We start from the raw sequence: 18,684 nt of genomic DNA on the forward strand, positions 1-18,684 counted from the left end.
TCACAGAAGGGTAATTTTGATAGGAATTGCCAAAGTGCCCTCCAGAGCAGTTGCGTCCATCTCTACTCTTGCCAGCAATGTATGAGCAAGCCTGTTTCCCCACACCCTCACAACACAGGCTGAGACTAAATGATCTTCAGCTCTCCTGCTTTCACAGGTGAAAGTTTCACTTATATTTACATTTCTCTTATTATGAGTATAATTGAACATCTGAAAAAATATTTTTAAGAACATTTTCTGTGAACTCTCAGACCTCCCCTTTGCCCATTTTTCTATCAGGCTGTTGGTAAATTGAGATATTAAAGGTTAGAATGTATTGGATAGTGAAAAGAAATAGATCTCGAAGTTGGTGGACCCGTATTCAAATTCCAGTTCAATCTTTTATTGGTTATGTAAATACTTCTGTGCTTCAGTTTCCTCATCTCTAAACTGATGAATACAAAACCTGCACAGGGCTCTAGGGAGGGTTAAAGGAGATAACTTAGGGGGCTGGCCCTGTGGCTGAGTGGTTAAATTCCACGGGCGCCACTTCAGCGGCCCATGTTCATGGGTTCAGATCCTGGGCATGGACCTGCTCCACTCATCAGCCACGCTGTGGAGGCACCCCACATACAAAGTGGAGGAAGACTGACACAGATGTTAGCTCAGGGAGAACCTTCCTCAACAAAAAAAAGAGAGAACTTATGTAACACACTTAGTACAACATGTAGCCCCTAGGAGGGTCTCAATAAATTAAAAAGTGTTTTCTCTCTCCTCCTATGATTTTATAAAGGTTACAGCAAACATTTTCCATATTCCAAAGGAATCATATATAATTTCTCAAAAAGAGAAAGAAAGAAGGGAAAAAAGACTTGGAGAGGAAGGAATGAAGGTGAGACAGAAGAGCCAGGTTTTCTTGGCTTGGGTATCTTCATCCTTTTTTATCTTGTTGCCCAGCCTGCTTCTAAAGCCACTTCTTCCTCTGAAGATGATTAGGGAATACTGGCGAATTTTAATATTAGCAAAAGCAAAACGTAATTAGGGGAGTAAATTTGCTGTGCCCACGTGCACATTGTGTGATACAAAGTCAATAGGTAATATGGCTTTTTACAAAGCCATTTGCTGCTTGGCATTATTTGGGGGTTACCAGGGCCTTCACAGGACCTTAAGGTCAGCCCTCCATGTGTTCGCTGAGCTGCCTTCGTGCACTGTTTCTTTCTGCTAGCAAAATAGCAAAATGTCATCTTCTAGACTCTTCTCTGGGCAGGTGTGTGTTGTTCCTCTGTCCAACAGTGCCTAGCTCAGTGCCAAGCACACCGGAGAGGCCGAATCACACTGAAGCGTGGACTGACACGTGCTTCTGAAGTTCGATACGAATGAAGGTTTAAACCCCAAACAAAGAAGCAGAAACACCTCTGACTTTCAAACAGGACGTTGATGCACTCTTCTGCTCTGTACCCGTTGAATATGCCAGAGTTATCTATAGAGCCAGGATTTTCAACTTTTTTTTAGTTCACAACATCCTATTTTTATTTTATTTCACATTTCCTCTCTCTGATTCACCAAATGTGATATACTATATATTCATTTGAAATAAAATTAATTTCCAAACTGCTTTGTGAATTCCTTTGTATCTCGTGGGATAAATGGAGAGATTGTAAGTTGTTGTGAAACCATGGTGAAAATTTGCCCGCTGGAGATTCCAGGATGTGGTCTTTTAATACCTTTGTGGATGAGTGAAAGCTGAGGATGACTTTCTCTTATTTTCTCTTTCCAAGTGTTTAAAACTCAGTTGCTTTGTTCCCTATAGGCCTAGGTTGCAGTTTAAATGTGAGTAAATATTGTATGTGCTTCAGCATGATGTTCTGCAAGCTAAGAATGAGAAATTCTCATGAGCCCCACCTTTGCTGGCTGACATTGGAGAGTATGAGCTCAGTAGTTCACTTCAGAGAAGCACACAAACTACGGCAACAGTCTCCATCTCAGCTTCTGGCAACTTGTCGCCTCACCTATGGAGAACACCTCCTCTCCCTTTGTGCTTAAAAAGCCATTGAAGACCCCTCCCCCTGCATTCGGTGCCCCCATCCCCACCCCACTCTGAGTGGCTGGCACACTCAGCTCTCTGACGTCTGGGAAGGCTGCAGGAAGGAACACCCCAACACCTTCCTAGGTTTTAACACACTTTAGCCTTAGAAATATTTGTCAGACATGGCAGGAAGGTCAAATACGTATAAAACATTACAAGGGCTCTGAGCCCTTTAGAGAGGTGGACCCTAAAGGACCAAGTGGGATTACAGACCGTCCTCGTTGCCTCAGAGATTTGCTGTTCACTCATGGGACCCTTTCCCCCTCCTTATTCCCTTTCCCATTTTTTATCCCTTTTCCTTATCATTGATGTCTTCAGGGAATGTGCAAAGAGTGAGCAAAGTCAACGCATCTTGATTAAGTCTATCACTTGCTAGTTGATTTGGGAAGGAGGGTAAATTTCATAGGCAGAATCTAATTTGAGGTTCAGCATCAAGATCCACCTATTCCTGAGAGCTGCGACATGGGTGGCTGAGAGTTAACAGCATGCAATCTTACAGATTTCAGCTTCCAGAAGAAGCCTAGTTAGGCTTCTGGGCTTGAACAGACCCTTCAGGATAGAAACCGGTTAACTTAGAATCTCTCACAAGTCAGAGCTTGCTGGGAGTGGGAGAGTGACTCAGCAGTGGCTCAGGAAGCAAGATGCTAAGCAGTGAAGACCTGGTTTGTTAGTCTCAGAGGAGATTATCTGAAGGAGTATGAGAAACTACGGGGATTCAGGTAAGGAATGAGGTAGGACAGGGCGACAAGCTGCCTCAATCGCCATATGCTCCTTTATTTCCCTCCTGTTCACTGTAGTTTCAAAATCAGCAACAAATCCCCCTTGAATAATTAGAGACTAAAAGTGCACGTGCACACATTTGAGAGTTACATATGAGATATTCAAGTGTTATACAGCTAAAATTATGTGTATTTGTGTAACTTGTTTGTTGACTGAGGTGAACTCAATGGGATACACTCTAGAGGCAGCTCCAGATCCTTCCTGCCGCTGCCTATGAACACGCCTGGTCAGTGCTCTCTTCAAAGCTTCTGGAATACATCTAGGGTAGAGACATAGTTCTTCGGTCTCTTGTCACTTTACTGAATTCTCTCAACATTTATAATAGCTTTTCACTAGTTTCTCTTGTGTTTTCCAAATATTCATCATATCAAATAAAAATAGTGGAGGCTTAAATTTTTCCTCTCTAACTTTTATACTTTGAATTTCCTTTTCTTTTCTAAATGTGTGTACTCCAGTACAATGTTAAATGAGAATAAGGATAGTGGATATTCTTGTCTTGTGATTTTTAAAAGCGTGGCTGAAGCTGTAGTAAAATGCATACTCATGTACAATGTGGCTGGAAACATACATTGTTCATAATTTCACTTCTAAGAATTTAGTCTAAACGTGTGCTTAGAGATTCAGACAATTTATTATGTATCAAGTTCTTCATAGTAGTATTATTTGTAATGATGAAGAATTAGAAGCAATCTAAATGTTCAACACTGAAGCATGGTTAAATAAATTATATTATATCCATAGAATTAAATAATGATGTATTATTTATTATTACATAGCAAATTACCCCAGAACTTAGAGGCTTAAAGCAATAGATATTTATCATCTCACACAATTCCTGTGAGTCAAGAACTCAGGAGCAGCTTAGCTGGATGGTTCTGCCCCAGGATGTATCATGAGGTTTTGGTCAAGATGTTGGCCAGGGCTGTGGTCATCTGAAGGCTTGACTGGGGCTGGAGGCTCTGCTTTCACGGTGGCTTACTCACATGCTTGCTATGTTAGTGCTGGTTGTTGGCAGGGGGTCTCAATTCCTCACCATGTGGACCTCTCCACAGAGCTGGAGTGTTCTCTCATGACATGGCAGCTGGTGTCTCTCATAGTGAGTGATCCAAGAGAGAGCAAAGTAGAAACTGCAATGTCTTTTATGAAGTCACACTTTGTTATTTTCACAATATTCTATGCATTGCATGGGTCAGATCTATTCATTGTGATATGGGTCTAAATAGGGACATGAATCCCAGGAGGGAAGTGTTACTGGGGGTCATCAGAGAAGCTGGTTAATACAGTCTATGCTCTGCCCCCATCCCCAGTGATTCATGTGCCACATGTGTGCAAAATACACTCATACTTTCACAAGGCCCCCCAAATTTTATCCTGAGTACAGCATCAGTTTCAAATCCACAATCTCACCATCTCAATCAGGTCCTGGGGTAGAGGAAGCTCTTCAGGTATAGTTCCTTCACTAAATAGTTCCGAGTATAGTTCAAGTGTAGTTTCTCTTGATCTGAAGACCTGTGAATTAAAGAGACAACTGAACTGCCCCCTCCCATGCCTGATGTAGACTGGTGGGGCAGGCATAGGATGACTGCTGTAGATATTCATTTCCAAAATGGGGGAGAAGGGGTGGCACACAGAGGTCACTGCTTTGCAGCAGTTCTGAAATCCAGCCAGGCACATGTTGAAAGTTCCTCAATTAGGACTCAGACCTACTCTTTCCTGGGAATGATTCTCCATGGCGCTTGGCTCTACCCTCTGAGCTCCTGGTTCCATCTTCTTAATCTTCCTTCCTGTTCCATTAAAGGTAACCCATGTTTCACAGCTGAGATAGTCTCAGCCTGCTTCCTGCCTATCAAAGTTCAAGAGTCTAAGTTCCTCTTGTCATTTTGTATGGTTTCTGTCTACTCAGTCTGACCTGATAGTGTTTCTAGCGATATTAATTTTTAACAAAAACTTTGTAGGTCACCTGCAACAGGGTTGTAGGTGGGGTTGATTCTATTAGACAAAGCCAAGCCATTACATTTCTTCAAGATAAGCCATGTTCTACCTTGGGCTTTTGTTGATACTGTTGAGGGACAATGCCGTTAAGCTTCTTAGGAGCCTAGAGTTCTCCAAGTACTCCCTTAGATTTTTCTTAATTATTCAAATAGGATTTTACAGTCACAGCCTCAATTTCCTCTTTAGACCACGTTTTCTTGGAAAAGCCCTGGATTTGATTTGTGCCATTTTACAATTTTAGCATTTTCTGTCATCTGGAAAATCTCAGAAGCAGAAAGTCTTGACTCCTTTTTGTTTAACAGTTTTTCCTTCAGCTTATCTCTCCTCTCACATGTTCTCCTCTCACACGTTGCTATAAACAGCAAGAAGAAATCAAGCTCACTTTCAACACTCTGCCTGGAAATCTCCTTGGGTAGGTCACTTAATTTATTAGATGTATGTTCTTTTTTTTCCATATTTTTTGCATGCGACAGTGTTGCTAAATTTTCTGTCATATCTAACAAGAATCTACCTTCTAGTTTCTGATGCGGGCTCGGTGAGCTGAGTAGTCGAAAGAAAGATTTCTTGGACTCTCAAGATCTGGCAGTAGTGCTCTTTTATTTAGAGAATAGTGTGGAATAGCGTGGGGACAGGACCCATGGGCAGTCAGAGCTTCTGCTGCATGGGGACAGGGCCCATGGACAGGAGGAGCCGCTGCTGCTGCCCCCGCTTCTGCTGCCAACATGAGTGGAGAGTAAGGCTAAATTTAAGGCATAGGTATGTGAGCCATCTCTTTACAAGACAAAGGAAAGAACATGTAAAAAAGTTAAAATGGTATCAGATGCCGGTGGGATCTGGCCATTGGGTGGTCCCACAACTTTTAGATAAGAATCAAATCAGATTAAGTAAAGGCCAGAAGCCACCACCCTAAATCAGTTACATGAGGTTGCCAGACAGTAACCAACTTAAGTTCTTGCCTTCCCCATTAAGAGTTTCCAGAGATAAGGCCAACCCCCCTTCCTTCACAAAAGCCAATATCTCTCATCAAAGAGCAAGCAAATTCCAGTCCTCGGAGCCTGCTTCTCCTCTGCAGTTTTAAAATTAACTAGCCTAAAATCCTCATCAGTTTCCAATAATATTTTCCAGATTTTCCTCCAAGCCCTCGCCAAGAGTGTCCTTGAAGGTCACCAAGCTGTTGCTAACAATTTCTTCAACACGCTTTATGCTTTCACGTCTCAAAGTCTTTCCATGTTCATGCTGTTGTGAAACCACTCCACATTTCAGGGTTTTTGTTATGGGAGTGCCCCACTTCTGGCACCGAAATCATTATTCTTGATCTGTGTGCAACAAGTTACTCCAAAATTTAGAGGATTAAAACAATAAACACTTATGAATTCACACAATTGCTGTGGGTCAGGAAGCCAGTTTGGTGGTTCTGTCTCAGAGCCTCTCATGACATTACCCTCAAGTTATTGGCCAGGATTGCAATCAGCCCGAGTGGGAGGACCCATGTCTGTGGTGACAGACTCAAATACCTGCAAATTCATGCTGGTTATTGGTAGGAGGCCTCAAATCCTCACCCTGTGGACCTCTCCATAGGGATGCTATAGGGGGTCCTCATGACACATCAGCTGGCTTCTCCTGACGTGAGTAATAAAAAAAAAAAAAAAAAGCAATGTACAAGCTGCAATGGCCTATATGACATAGCCTTGGAAGTCCCACTCTATTATTTATGAGTTATCTTATTTGTTACACAGGTTGCCTCTACTCCGTGTGGGATGGTACAGCACAGGGTCAGGAATACCGGGAGGCAATAACCATCGGGAGCCATTTTGGAGGCTGGCTACCACAATGACAGATACCTAAAATAATGTTTTTGGAAGATCTTTAACAATAATTTAAATGAAAGAAAAGATTTAAAACTTTTAATTCAGTATAATCTAAAAGTTATTCAAGATAAATTTTATGTTATTGTCTGGGTGTGCCTATTCACGTAGAAAAGATAGACCAGAAGGAAAACAAAAATGTTAGCAATGCATATTTCTAGGTGGGAGGATTGTGAGTTTTAAAGTTTTCTTAATTTTTTGCATGTTTTCAAAACACAGCATTATAGTGTACATGAATAATTTTATAATTAACAAGTGCTTGAATTTTGAGGGCAAAATTAGAAAAATCATTTAAAATTTTTGCTTTCTTTAAGATATAAACAGTGTCATTTCCCCTTAGCTTAAACATTAAAATTTCTACCTGCTTCTAAAAAACCTAATGATACTTTTAAATGGCAGGAGCTGTTAACTCTCAATTTGGCAATTGATGACTTATCTCATTAAAAGATAATCATGCTGCCAAATTTTAAATTACTATTTGTACTAGCACAGATGGAATATGTGTGCATGCATGCATGAGTGTGCTCAATGAGAAAGATGGGAAAAGACTCCTGTACAGACCATTCCTGAAGTTTTTGTTTAGTAAAATATTCTTTGGGCTATTTAATACCAATTAACAAGCACAAACATTTATATTTCCTCTTTTATTCCAACACCTGCCTCCACAATTTCTCCTAAAGAGATGAAATTTAAAGATGAAATATAAAACATTCCCATAAGATAGACTGAAACCAAGACAAAGCAAAGTTTAATCAAGCTGGATGCACAACCTCCAAAAAATGTACCAGGCTTGAGATCCTTTGAAGCTCTTTCTGAAAGTGAGTGCAGGAGTTCTTTTCTTTCCTTTGGTTGTGAGGACACTACATGTTTATAAAGTTATTTAATGCATAGCTCAGGATCCTGGAAGTTGTCTTCATCTACTCAGATCAGAGCTACTGTGGATGCACAGCAGTTGCCCACTGACGGCTGGTGGGGCTGAAATTCCAGCTCCCACGTACTTGTCCTGGCATCAACTACGAAGGGAAACCTGGTTTTCTTCCCAATTCACAAAACATCTCCAGATGGGCTAGGAGTGAGTTCTATCATGCCTTTGTATTATGAACCCTAGGAAAACTTAGGCATTTTGTCTATTCTTGTAATTTTCCACTCATTACTTTGTAGTTATTACTAAGGTATTTCACTGTTGTGTATTTTGCTTTCTCATCTCCTTGTAAGTTCCTCGAGGTCAAGGGCCGTGTCTTTTATTTCTTTTGGTTGTCTGATGGGCTACTAAAATAGCAAATGGCAAACTTTAGGCATGGCACATAGGCATTTAATTCAAAGAAATGTTAGATGCCAGAAATTGAAGTCTCTAAAATGTTTATTCTCCTGTACTTTGTGTTATTGTTGTCATACATTTTACATCTACACAAATTATAAACCATAAATACCGTTTTTTTACTTTAAACAGTCATTTATCTTTTAATGTAATTAATAAAAGAGAAAAATGATGGCCTTTTATATATACCAATATATTTACATTTCTGGTGCTCTTCACTACTTTGTAGATCTGAGTTTCCATCTGCTATCCTTTCTGTTTAGCCTGAGGAATTCCCTCTAAGGTTTCTTGTGGTGGTTTGCTGGCAGTGACTTCTCTCAGTTTTCATTTACTTGACAATATCTATTTCACCTTCATTTTTGGAGTGTATTTTAGCTGTATATATAATTCGAAATTGACTTTTGTTTTTCACCTTTAGCACCTTAAAGAGGTCTTTTCATTATCTTCTGGCCATGATTATTTCAGATGAGAAGTTAGATATCATTATTAGAGTTATTCCTGTGTAACATCATTTTAAAATTTTCACAGCTGACGAAGATTTTATTTTTAATTTTCAGGCGGTTTGACTATTGTGTGCTTACATGTGGTTTTCTTTGTACTTATTCAACTTGTGATGTGCTGAGCTTCTTTGATTTGTAAGTTTATGGTTTTTTACAAAATGTGGGAAATGTTTGGCCATTATTTCTTCTAATATTTTTCTATTGTATTCTCTTTCTCCTCTTCATTTGAGGCTCCAACTACACGTATGTTAGACCATGTGATATTGTCTTATAAGTCGTTGAGTTGCTCTTTATTCTTTAAAATTTTCTTGATTTTTATTCAATTGAGATAATTTCTATTGATTTATCTTCAAGGTCATTGACCCTTTCTTCTGTAGCACCTTACCTGCTGTTAAACACATCCTGTGAATTTTTCATTTCAGATGTTTTAAGTTCTAGAATTCCCACTTGTTGCCTTTTTTGTAGTTTCATTTCTCTGCCAAGACTCCCACCTGTTTACTTATTATGTATATTTCTTCATTTAATTCTTAAACATATTCATGATAGTTGTTTTGAAGTCCTCCTCGGATAATTCCAACATCTGGGTCCTCTTGAGTTTCCTTTTCTCTAGATTATGGTTATATTTTCTTCCTTTTTTGCATGTCTAAAATTTTTATATTGTGTGCTGAACACTGTGGATGTTACTTTGTAGGGAGTTTAAATTATGGTTTGTTTTTGAAAAGATATGAATTTTGTTCTGGTTGGTGTGTGCATTACTGGAAGATCCTTTAAACCCTTTCAAGTTTGATTTTAGGTTTTGTTAGGGTGTGTCTATTTTGATATTTTCCTTATTCCTAAGGTGTGGCCCTTCCTCTAGTGCATGGTCACTATTCCTGAGTGTGGTCTTTGCACTGTCTTTGGAATACCCAACGTGCTAGTATGAGCCTCTCCACTTTGGCTGAAACAGAACTCCAACATCTTCCAGGACTGTACAACCCCTGGTAACTCTGTTTAGCTCTTAGTTCCCAAAAGCCACTCACTGCTGGGCCTCAAGAAGTCTCTTGCTGCCCATGCACAATTAAGAACAGAAGGCAAACGCCCATCCCAACTTCCGCGGCCCCCTTTCTGTGCAGCTCCCTCCTCCCTGTTATCTTGCCTGGCAAAGTCCAGCCACATTGGCAGCCCTGCACTCTTATCTTTGCCTCCTCAGCTCAGCAAGGCCATTTCTCTTCTCTTGGTCTCCATCATCTTGCACTTTGGTTTAGAAAGTACCCCTAAGCAGGAAGCAGAGGTGAACATAGTGCTTACTTTTTATGTGCTCCCTTATTTCACAGATCTCAGTCCTTTGCTGCCTCCCCATGCCCTGATCAAGCCTCTCATATATTTTGTCCAGTTCACAGTTGATTACAGTGGGAAGATAAGTTCAATATCAGTTATTCTATCATGGTCAAAAGCAGAAGTCATCCAAGTCTAGAATAAAAGCTGTGTGAACATTATTGTTATCATTTATTGGATGAATGAATGAATGATGTAGGCCTGTATTCATTATTAAAAACAATATATATGGTTCTCTGGAGGAAACAAGAAATTATGCAGTAGGAATAGATGATTCCTTTAGGTGTATCAAACCTCTTTCTGACAAATTTTGAACAAAATGGAGGAAGAAGGCAGGAGAAACTTTCCAGTTATCCCTACCAAGGTGCACTTTACTGTGAAAAAAATACCCTTCTCGAGGAAAAATAATCATGCATCCTGATATTCTTGTATTTCCTCTGTCCCAAATAACCTCCTACAAACTTATTCTACTCTGAAAACTAGAATGTGTGGTGGAGGGAGCACTAGAATTTATATTAGAAAATCCTGGTTCAAGTTACTGTTTTGCCACTTGCTGTTACTGTGACTTTCAGCTATTCTCTATGACTTTGTTTTCATCTGTAAGGTGGAGAAAATAATATCTTCCCTGTCTATGGCAGGTGATATTTGTGATGCTTAAACGTATGTGAAAAATCATTTTGAAAATTTATATTTCAGATTCAATCTGCTGAATTTAAAAGTTGAGTTTATAATGGTACTATCAGATTTGGTACAAAGATCAAATGATTTATGAAAGAAGCTTAGTAGAGTGCCTGGCATATAGTGAATACACAATAAATTATTACTGTTATTTGTGTCAGTTAGTTATTGCTATGTAACAAATCACCCCACACACTAATTATGGCATAAAACACCACTTGTTTCTCACAAGTCTGTAGGTTGTCTGGCAGCTCTTCTGATCAGGCTGAGCTCGTCTGGGCTCAGTCACATGTGTGGGGATCATCTGACTGTCATCTAATCTTTGACGGCCTCGGCTATCGTGATAGATCATGATTGGGTCTACCACATGAGTTTCACCCACCAGCAGACTAGTTCTCATCGTGATGACAGAGCACAAGACAGGAATTGGAAACATAAGGATTTTTTGAAGTCCTTACTTGCATGAGCATTGCTACAATCTCACTGACCAAAGCAAGTTATATGACAGAAAGTCAGTGTGTGGAGGGCAATACCAAAGAGCATGGATATAGGAAGGCATGAAAGATTGGTTCATTAGTGTAATCAGTATACAGCATTACCCTTGATTATCGCTATTATTTTCATTTAATTCTGCAAATAACTCATCAGTGTTACACTAACAACCTTCTTCGACATCTACTTACTTTTAGGGCATATCAGTCATCTTAGAGCAAAATAATCTAGGAAAGGCAGAGAACAGACTGTTCACTCTATATTTTTCTCGAAAAAATTGAGTCTCATAATAAGGGACATACACAGTAGATTAGCAAAGGGTAAAGAAAGTGTGTTTCACCCTCTCTCCACCTTCCTTCTCCACCTAACTCTTATTAGCAAGAGACTACAGATAGGAATTTAGTGTTGTTGGGATATTTTGGAGGATGTTTTCCCTTTTTGTCTATCTATAGCATTTCCTTGATCATTGTGCTGTATACTTTTGTTGCAGGTAATAAGGAGATTGAGAAAATTTCTAAGGCAAGAGAGATGGTAGGAAAATTACAAAAAACAGATAGTAAAATTTAGGGAGTAAGTAGAGATCGGAGGGAGATAAAAATGCTAAGGATTTGGTAGCCAGTTCTAAAAGGTTTGTGAACTCATATGGAACATGAAAAATGATGTTCAAGTTTTTCAGTATCGCTTTATTTGGTTTTATTTTTCTGCATTGCCTACCTTTTGAATAGAATGTGCTGGTAGGACAGGAGGGGATAATTTCTTTTTCTTTCAGCTGCTGCTTGCCTTTCCATTTTCATGCCGCCAAAGCAGAGTTCAGCACAACAGAAACAGATGGAAGGAGAGTTTCAGAAGAGATGGGATTTTAAAGCCCCAGTCTGTTAGGAAGCAGCCCTGTTTTCTCATTCCCATGGAAACAAAAAGTCCTGGGGACCTGCAGACATGACAGGAATCCACGACTTCTCTGCTACTGCTGCCCTCTGTCTGAGTCCAAGGAAATGGATTCCAGATCCTGCTTCTGTTTGATCAAGGGGACATACCCAGCCACTTCTTCCCCATGCCTTTCTGCCCGCCATTCATTTATTGATCTTGATATTATACCACATCATGTTAATTTCCTTTTTGGTTCTCCTTGGAGCCGGAGAGCTTTATAACTGGAAGGTCCACAGAAATCATCTAGCCCAAACAAACTACATAGCGCATGAGAAAATGGAAGCCTGGAGAGGTGATGTTGAGGTAGAGACAGGTTGGAGCTCAGGGTTGCAGCTCCCAGCCCAGACTGTTTTGTATCAACTTTGCTTTCTCCTTGTAGCATGTGCATTTCACCAGATGACAGGGGTCCTCTGAGCTCCTGACATGTCACCAGCTGGAAGGGCCCTGACATCACGCTGGCCCTCCATTGCTACTCTGCACCCCCAGGCACATGTGCCCCACCCCTGTTCATGGCTTCAACTGTAAACAACTCAAGATTCTCATGTAAATTGTTAACTCCAAGACATGCTTACTACACAACAGTTAAATTCAGATGTGTCTGAATCCAATTTGGCCTGTAAGTCAGACATCAACGATAACTCTAATAGTACATAGTATTTTATCTGTTTGAAGCACTCATTACAAGAATACTGAGCCTTCTCAACAACCTTTTATCTCACTTTAACTAAACTTTAGTGTGTTTCTATTTATGTGAAAATCTCCCCAGTTGCATTCAGTAAAGGTGTTTTCTCCCCCAGTTAAAAGTGTAACATAAAAAAAATTGGAGTTTCTCAGTTTTCCTGGGTCTCTCTCGCATATACAGGAGGTACATACGTTTTTAATTTTAATTTGTTTTTCTTTTGTTAAAAGAAAATGTGACATTAATTATTATAATTCAATTGATACTTTTGGAGTTATTCAAAGGTTGTGATTAGTTTTTTAAGGTGGTCTTAAGAAACTTAAACTCATGTTTTAGGATATTTCCTATTATTCTCAGGAAAAAACACACGTAACATCTGATTTGATAATGAGAACGTGCCAAGTAACTTCGAGTTTCTCTAGATTAGCGGTTTAGAAGATTGGTGGGCTTCTGACCCTATTTTGTTTAGGAAGAAACAGATTTCTTGACAGAATGAACTCAGGAAACTCAGGGATAGAGTAAAAGTGAATTTTTCATTTAGACTCTTTGTTTACAGAAATATAAGCCCATATTCCAATGTTTGGGAAGTACAGGAATCTAAACATGATTGAATCTAGGATGATTTGGGGTCTTATAGAGCTGAGAGACATCATTACTGGAATCAGTGATCTTTCTAGAGTCTTTTGGATATGAATGTAGACAAGGCTGAATGTTTATTGATCCTGGGATGTAGCCAGTTGATTGTTTTCTCTTAAAATATAAATCCTTGATATCAGATCATTTACCTGATTTACCTTGTTCTCCTAAACATTCAAGCCCAAGCCAGCGTGTTTTGGGTGGAGATGCCTGCCTATGGTTGCAATGGCCTTCAGGGCCTTCCTCCACGTGCGGGGGCCCTGGGTAGGTTCTCAGGTAACAGGAGGCCTGTGTGCTCTGCTGTCAGCTCTTCACCTTAAATAAAGACCTACCAAAGGATTGGGGGAGAGCCATAGCAGGACTGTCCCGTAAGGCAGATTCTACCTCGACCACCTTCCACACAAGCAATCCAATTGGATTTATTCCTTTCAATTTCCCAGATTTCTAGAAAGCATGAAATTCTGTACTACCCCTTAATGGAGATCAGATTCTATGCAATATGACAGTCTCCTTTGGCCAATGGAAAGCTAGTAGCAGATGCACAACCTGCAAATGCCATTTGATGGTTAAGACAACGGAAAGAACCAGACTCTTGTAACCAGCTTTTGCACCGAATATTGACCAACATTATTCTTTCATTTATTGATTCTATTGTTCTTTATTTTATTGTTCAATTAATGAATCATTCATTCAGTAAGCACTCAGTGAATGCCTCCTTCAGTGATCCTCAATCAAAGGACCTCAGCTCTCTGTGCTGCAAACTTTTCACAGATGAGCTGCCAAATTTTGGTTAATACATAAATTTTGTTTTGATACAGAAGAGAGCATCTTATGATTACAGTGACGTCTGGTGCCTAAAGTTGGGCAGGTCCTACAGGGTAGTGTAGAGTGGGACACAACTTGCTGCAAGGACCATCAGCTAAGATGGGTAAAGTCAGTGTCTAAGATAGACCGTCTCCTGGTCATGGGAGATCTTTGACTTCGGGAGTGTATGAAAGAGTGTGATGAGGGTCATGAACAATCTTTCTTCAATATTCATACTGCTCTGAAAGGGGACCAAGTGAAGACTGCGATAACTGGGAGGTGTATAGACACTGTGAATATCGTTATATTTCAGGAGTGATTTCAGTAAGTTATTGCTGGCTGCTTCTTCAGCTCACAGTCTAAGTTGTACACAGGTAGTTATAACAGAGAGGCATTAACAAAATGCTGGGATTGGAGAACAGAGAAAATTTGTTTTTAGCTAAGTCACAAAAAGGCAGGAAGGAAAGTTCGAAGAAGTGATCAAGGTGAGCAAAGGCCTTTCCAGGACAAGAAAATAGCAGAGAGATGGCAGAAACTTCGAATCGTCCCCCTTTCATGAAAGAATGCCATGTGTTTGGGTAGAGCACAGGACCATCAGGTAGAGGCTATACTTTCCAGCCTCCCTTGCAGCTGGGCATGACCATGCAACTAGGTCAGGCCAAGAGGATGTGAGCAAATGTTATGTGTGCACCTTCTGAGTCCTCTCCTTAGAGACAAAGCCACTTACCCGGGGCTCTCTCTTTGCCAGAAATGAAGGTAAGCCCACTGCAACTCTGTGGATGATGGCAATACCCCAGGAGATGGTGAAGGAGCAAGATGTTAGGAGCTGTATCCCTGAATGACTGTGTGGAGCACCGCTACTCTGCCAGCTCTGTGCCTCTCACCTCTGGACTGCTTTAGGAGAAAAACTCTAATTTAAGGCAATCTGTTTTATTTGCTAATAAATAAACAGGGTTTTTTGTTGTTGTTGTTTTTGCTCTTTGTTACGGCAACTTATCTCAAAGTCTAATACACTGCTCAAAGACACAGTGACTGAAACAGAATGATCCGTTTGAGGAAATCCTTGTGACTAGAGCATGGAGGAGTGAGTGGGGAGTGGTGGCAGGTGGGGCTGGAAAGCTTGGAATGGCAGGAATCAGCGTGCTTTTGTGCGCTGGAAGTCATGGCTGGGTTTGATTTCTCACAACAGAGGCAGCGAAGGGCTGTGTAGAGACAGCCTCTGTCTTAATAGGACAGCAGCGGGGTCTGCTTTCCACAGGAGTCCTGCCCCCAAACCAAAAGCTGACGACACCTCCACACTGGCCTCTCACAGCCGTGGTGCTGAATCGCTGGCTGTGCGTTGTCACACACCACACCTCTGCTCTTCCTCCAAGCCTCCCAGCTTCTCATCTGGTGATTCACCTGTCAGTTGATAGCTTCGCCTTGCCCCTTGAATTTCCCTTGTGAACCAGCTGTCCTGTCGACGCCCTGCCCTGTCCCTCCGGCCCTCCGCAGAGACCCCTACTGAATCCACCACAGACCCTGGACCACACTTGGTGCACTCCAGAAATTTACCACCTTTTTGTCAAATCTGACAGGTAATTCTGCTTCCAGGAAAAATTAATGGGAGAATTTCTCTGTCCACATTGAATTTTACTGCTCTGTTTGTTAACCAGCTCTTCTATATTTACCTTCTTACTGGCTGTGTTTGACAATTTGGAAAACAGCTTATTCAGAGAAAATAAAGACTTTTAAAAATCCTATTTCCAATAATCAGGAAAGCTGTACTTCGTTTTTTTTTTTTAATTTTCCTACCAAACTTTTTAACTACTCTCTTTCCAAGAATCTTCCATATACAGTCAGAACTCTTTTGCTTGGTGACATTGAATGTCAGTCAGCTCTCTGTGCTTCCACAAAGTTAAACATTCACTGCAGCCCCCATTACTGATTGCTGAATCGTCTCCCTTTCCGGATTCCCTTTCCACCCTTCTCCACCCTGCTCTGTGCCCTGGGAGACTGACCTGTGTAGACGACCATAGGCGTGCTCTCTGGCTTCCAGGTGAACTCGGCCAATGGGAGAGCCTGGCAGAAGACCAGGGGCTGCAAGGCAAATACCCTCAGGGTGTTTGTGCCCCACAGCTCCCTCCCTGCTGAGCAGCTGAGGGTTGGCTGCAGAGTCAGGCACATCCGTCTACCAAAGACCATAGCTCCTGTGAGGTGGTCAGACCAGGTCTCCACACAGCTCTTCTCTGGGCTTCAGGTTCTGCTAACTGTTTCTTCCCTTACTTCTTCTGACAGCACTGGCTCCCCACTGCTACTTTTCATGGGGAGCTGTACCATGTCTTGTTGGTTTCTCTAATTCTGCCCCTACCTCTGTAAATAGTCCTTTTATTAAACTAGCCTCAATTATCTAGATTTAGTGTGCCATCAGTTTCCTACTGGAAGACTGGCTGGTACAGTGATGAAGCTGGAAGTGTACAGAATGCACCACGTGGACACCGAAAGGAGGCTGAGGCTAGCGCCTTAGGTGTATTCCCTTGGTCTGAACAACCTGATCCAACCAGTCCCCCAACTTCACCTCATATACTTTTAGTCATTTCTTCAGGCCAGAGGACTCATTCAACCAGCCGTAATGTGGGCACGGCCCTAGAAAGTATGTCACTACAGACACAGGGAACAGATGTCTCTCTTCCCCACAGAGCACTCTTTTTCCCCAAGGAACTTGTTCTCTCTCTGTCTCTGTCACTGTCTATTATCTTTCTATCTATCTACCAACTTACCTACCTATCTATTTATTCTATCTATCTCTCTATCTATATCTATCTTATCTATCTATCTGTCTATCTATCATCCATCTGTGTGTATACAGGCACATACATCTATGTGTATAAATACAGAATTATTTTTTCTGAACCAATTGAAGGTAAGTTACATGAAGGCACTTTACCTTTAAATACTCCAGTGTGCATTTCCTAGGAATAGAAATATCCTCTTACATAAGCACAGTACAGATCTCAGGTCCACACAGTTACATTGGTATAATGCTTTTATCTAATCTGGCAGCCATATTCTGGTTTTGTCAGTTGATCTAATAATGTTCTTTTTAGCACTTCATTCTTCTCCAGGGCAGGATTCTAGGGTCGGGAATTGCATTTAGTTGTCATGTTCTTTTAGTCTCCTTTCGTCCAAAACATTTCCACAGCCTTTCATTGTCTTTTATAACATTGACATATCTGAAAAATAGAGCCCACCCCCCACACGTGCGTCCTTCTTTTTAGAAACAGCACAGTCCTCATTTTGTTTTCATCTGCTGCTTCCTCACAGTGAGATTGGGGTTGTGCATTTCTGGCTGTCCAGCTGCACAGGTGGAGCTGTGTCCTTCACAAGGTACCATGGCAGGAGAACACGACGTTCCCAGGTGCAGGTGACTCTCATCTCTGTGGAATACATATTAGGCTTTTTCCTCCCTTAAACTGCTAAGCAGGCTGTGGGGAGATGCCTCAGACATGCAGGTGTCCCGCTCCTTACCCACATCTACCCTGGACTTCGCATCCATCACTGTTTCCTGCTGACCTGATCTTTACTCTGTGGCTATCAAATGAAGATTTTTCCCTCTCCAGCATTCTCTACAACATTCTCCACATTGCCATTCAGCCCTCAGCATTCTGCTGTAAGAGAGCCCTCCCTTCTCTCCATTTATTTATGTATCTTTTAAAATCATCCATATGGATTGACACATTCCCGCTTTTCAATAGGTTATTACTGTACTGAAGATTTCAGTGCTCCGCTTGTACCTGATTCTGCCCATGGGAGGCCTTTGAGCCGTCTCCCAAGTCCTGGTAACGTGCTCCATTATTTTTCGTCTGCACGCCTTTACTTTCTGGCTTCACAAGATGTTCCAGGCTTGTCTTGCCCTCCCTGCCCTAGGCTTGGAATCAGCCTTTTTTCAGAGTAGTCTGATCCCTCTTTGTGGGAAATATGAGCGACCACTCCCTGGGCACTAGGTGTACTTATTGCTGCTGGGGTGGCTTTACTGCGTGTTGTTCTGAGCAGGCAGAAGTAGGAAACATAAGCACGCATATACACTTATACATACGCACACGCACAAATGTGCACACAGAAGCACAGAAACCCCTATAGACACATACAGATCACACTTTAGAAATCCTGAGTTTGCACAATACCTCCAATTCCTGTCTATTCCCAGAGGCCTTTCTTGCCTTGCCCATTCCACTTTTGTCTGCCCTTCCTCCACAGCGAGAACCCAACAACATCAACATATTTATTCTTTGGTTCAATTCTGTCCTACATCTAAGATATTTTCCAAATTGCTTCACCCATACCACCAAATTTAACAAGCTACTGTGTTAATCGGTGTTCTCCAGAGAAACAGAACAAATAGGGTGTGAATAAAGAGAGCGAGTGAGTGAGAGATTGATTTTAAGGAATTGGCACACGAGATTGTGGAGGCTGGCAAGTCCCAAGACCCAAGGAAGAGTTGATGTTGCACCTCGAGTCAGAAGACAGTCTGGAGTCAGAATTCCTTCCTTGGGGGACCTCAGACTTTTCTTTTAAGGTCTTCAACTGATTGGAGGAGGCCCACCTCCATTAAGGAGAGTAATCTGCTTTACTCAAAGCCTACTGATTTAAATGCT

At 41.2% G+C, this 18,684-nt stretch overlaps 1 long non-coding RNA gene across 1 annotated transcript in view; it reads left to right on the forward strand.

Moving 5' to 3' along the window:
* The window catches only part of LOC139082273 (uncharacterized), a 33,509-nt gene extending 18,496 nt beyond the window's left edge, over positions 1–15,013 (forward strand). Inside the window, exon 2 of the long non-coding RNA XR_011538106.1 lies at positions 14,799–15,013. This is a non-coding gene — a long non-coding RNA (uncharacterized lncRNA). The remainder of the gene's footprint in view (positions 1–14,798) is intronic.
* The last annotated feature ends 3,671 nt before the right edge of the window (positions 15,014–18,684 follow it).

The sequence above is a fragment of the Equus przewalskii genome, chromosome 3, assembly GCF_037783145.1.
Source record: "Equus przewalskii isolate Varuska chromosome 3, EquPr2, whole genome shotgun sequence".
NCBI classification, from domain to species: Eukaryota; Metazoa; Chordata; class Mammalia; order Perissodactyla; family Equidae; genus Equus; species Equus przewalskii.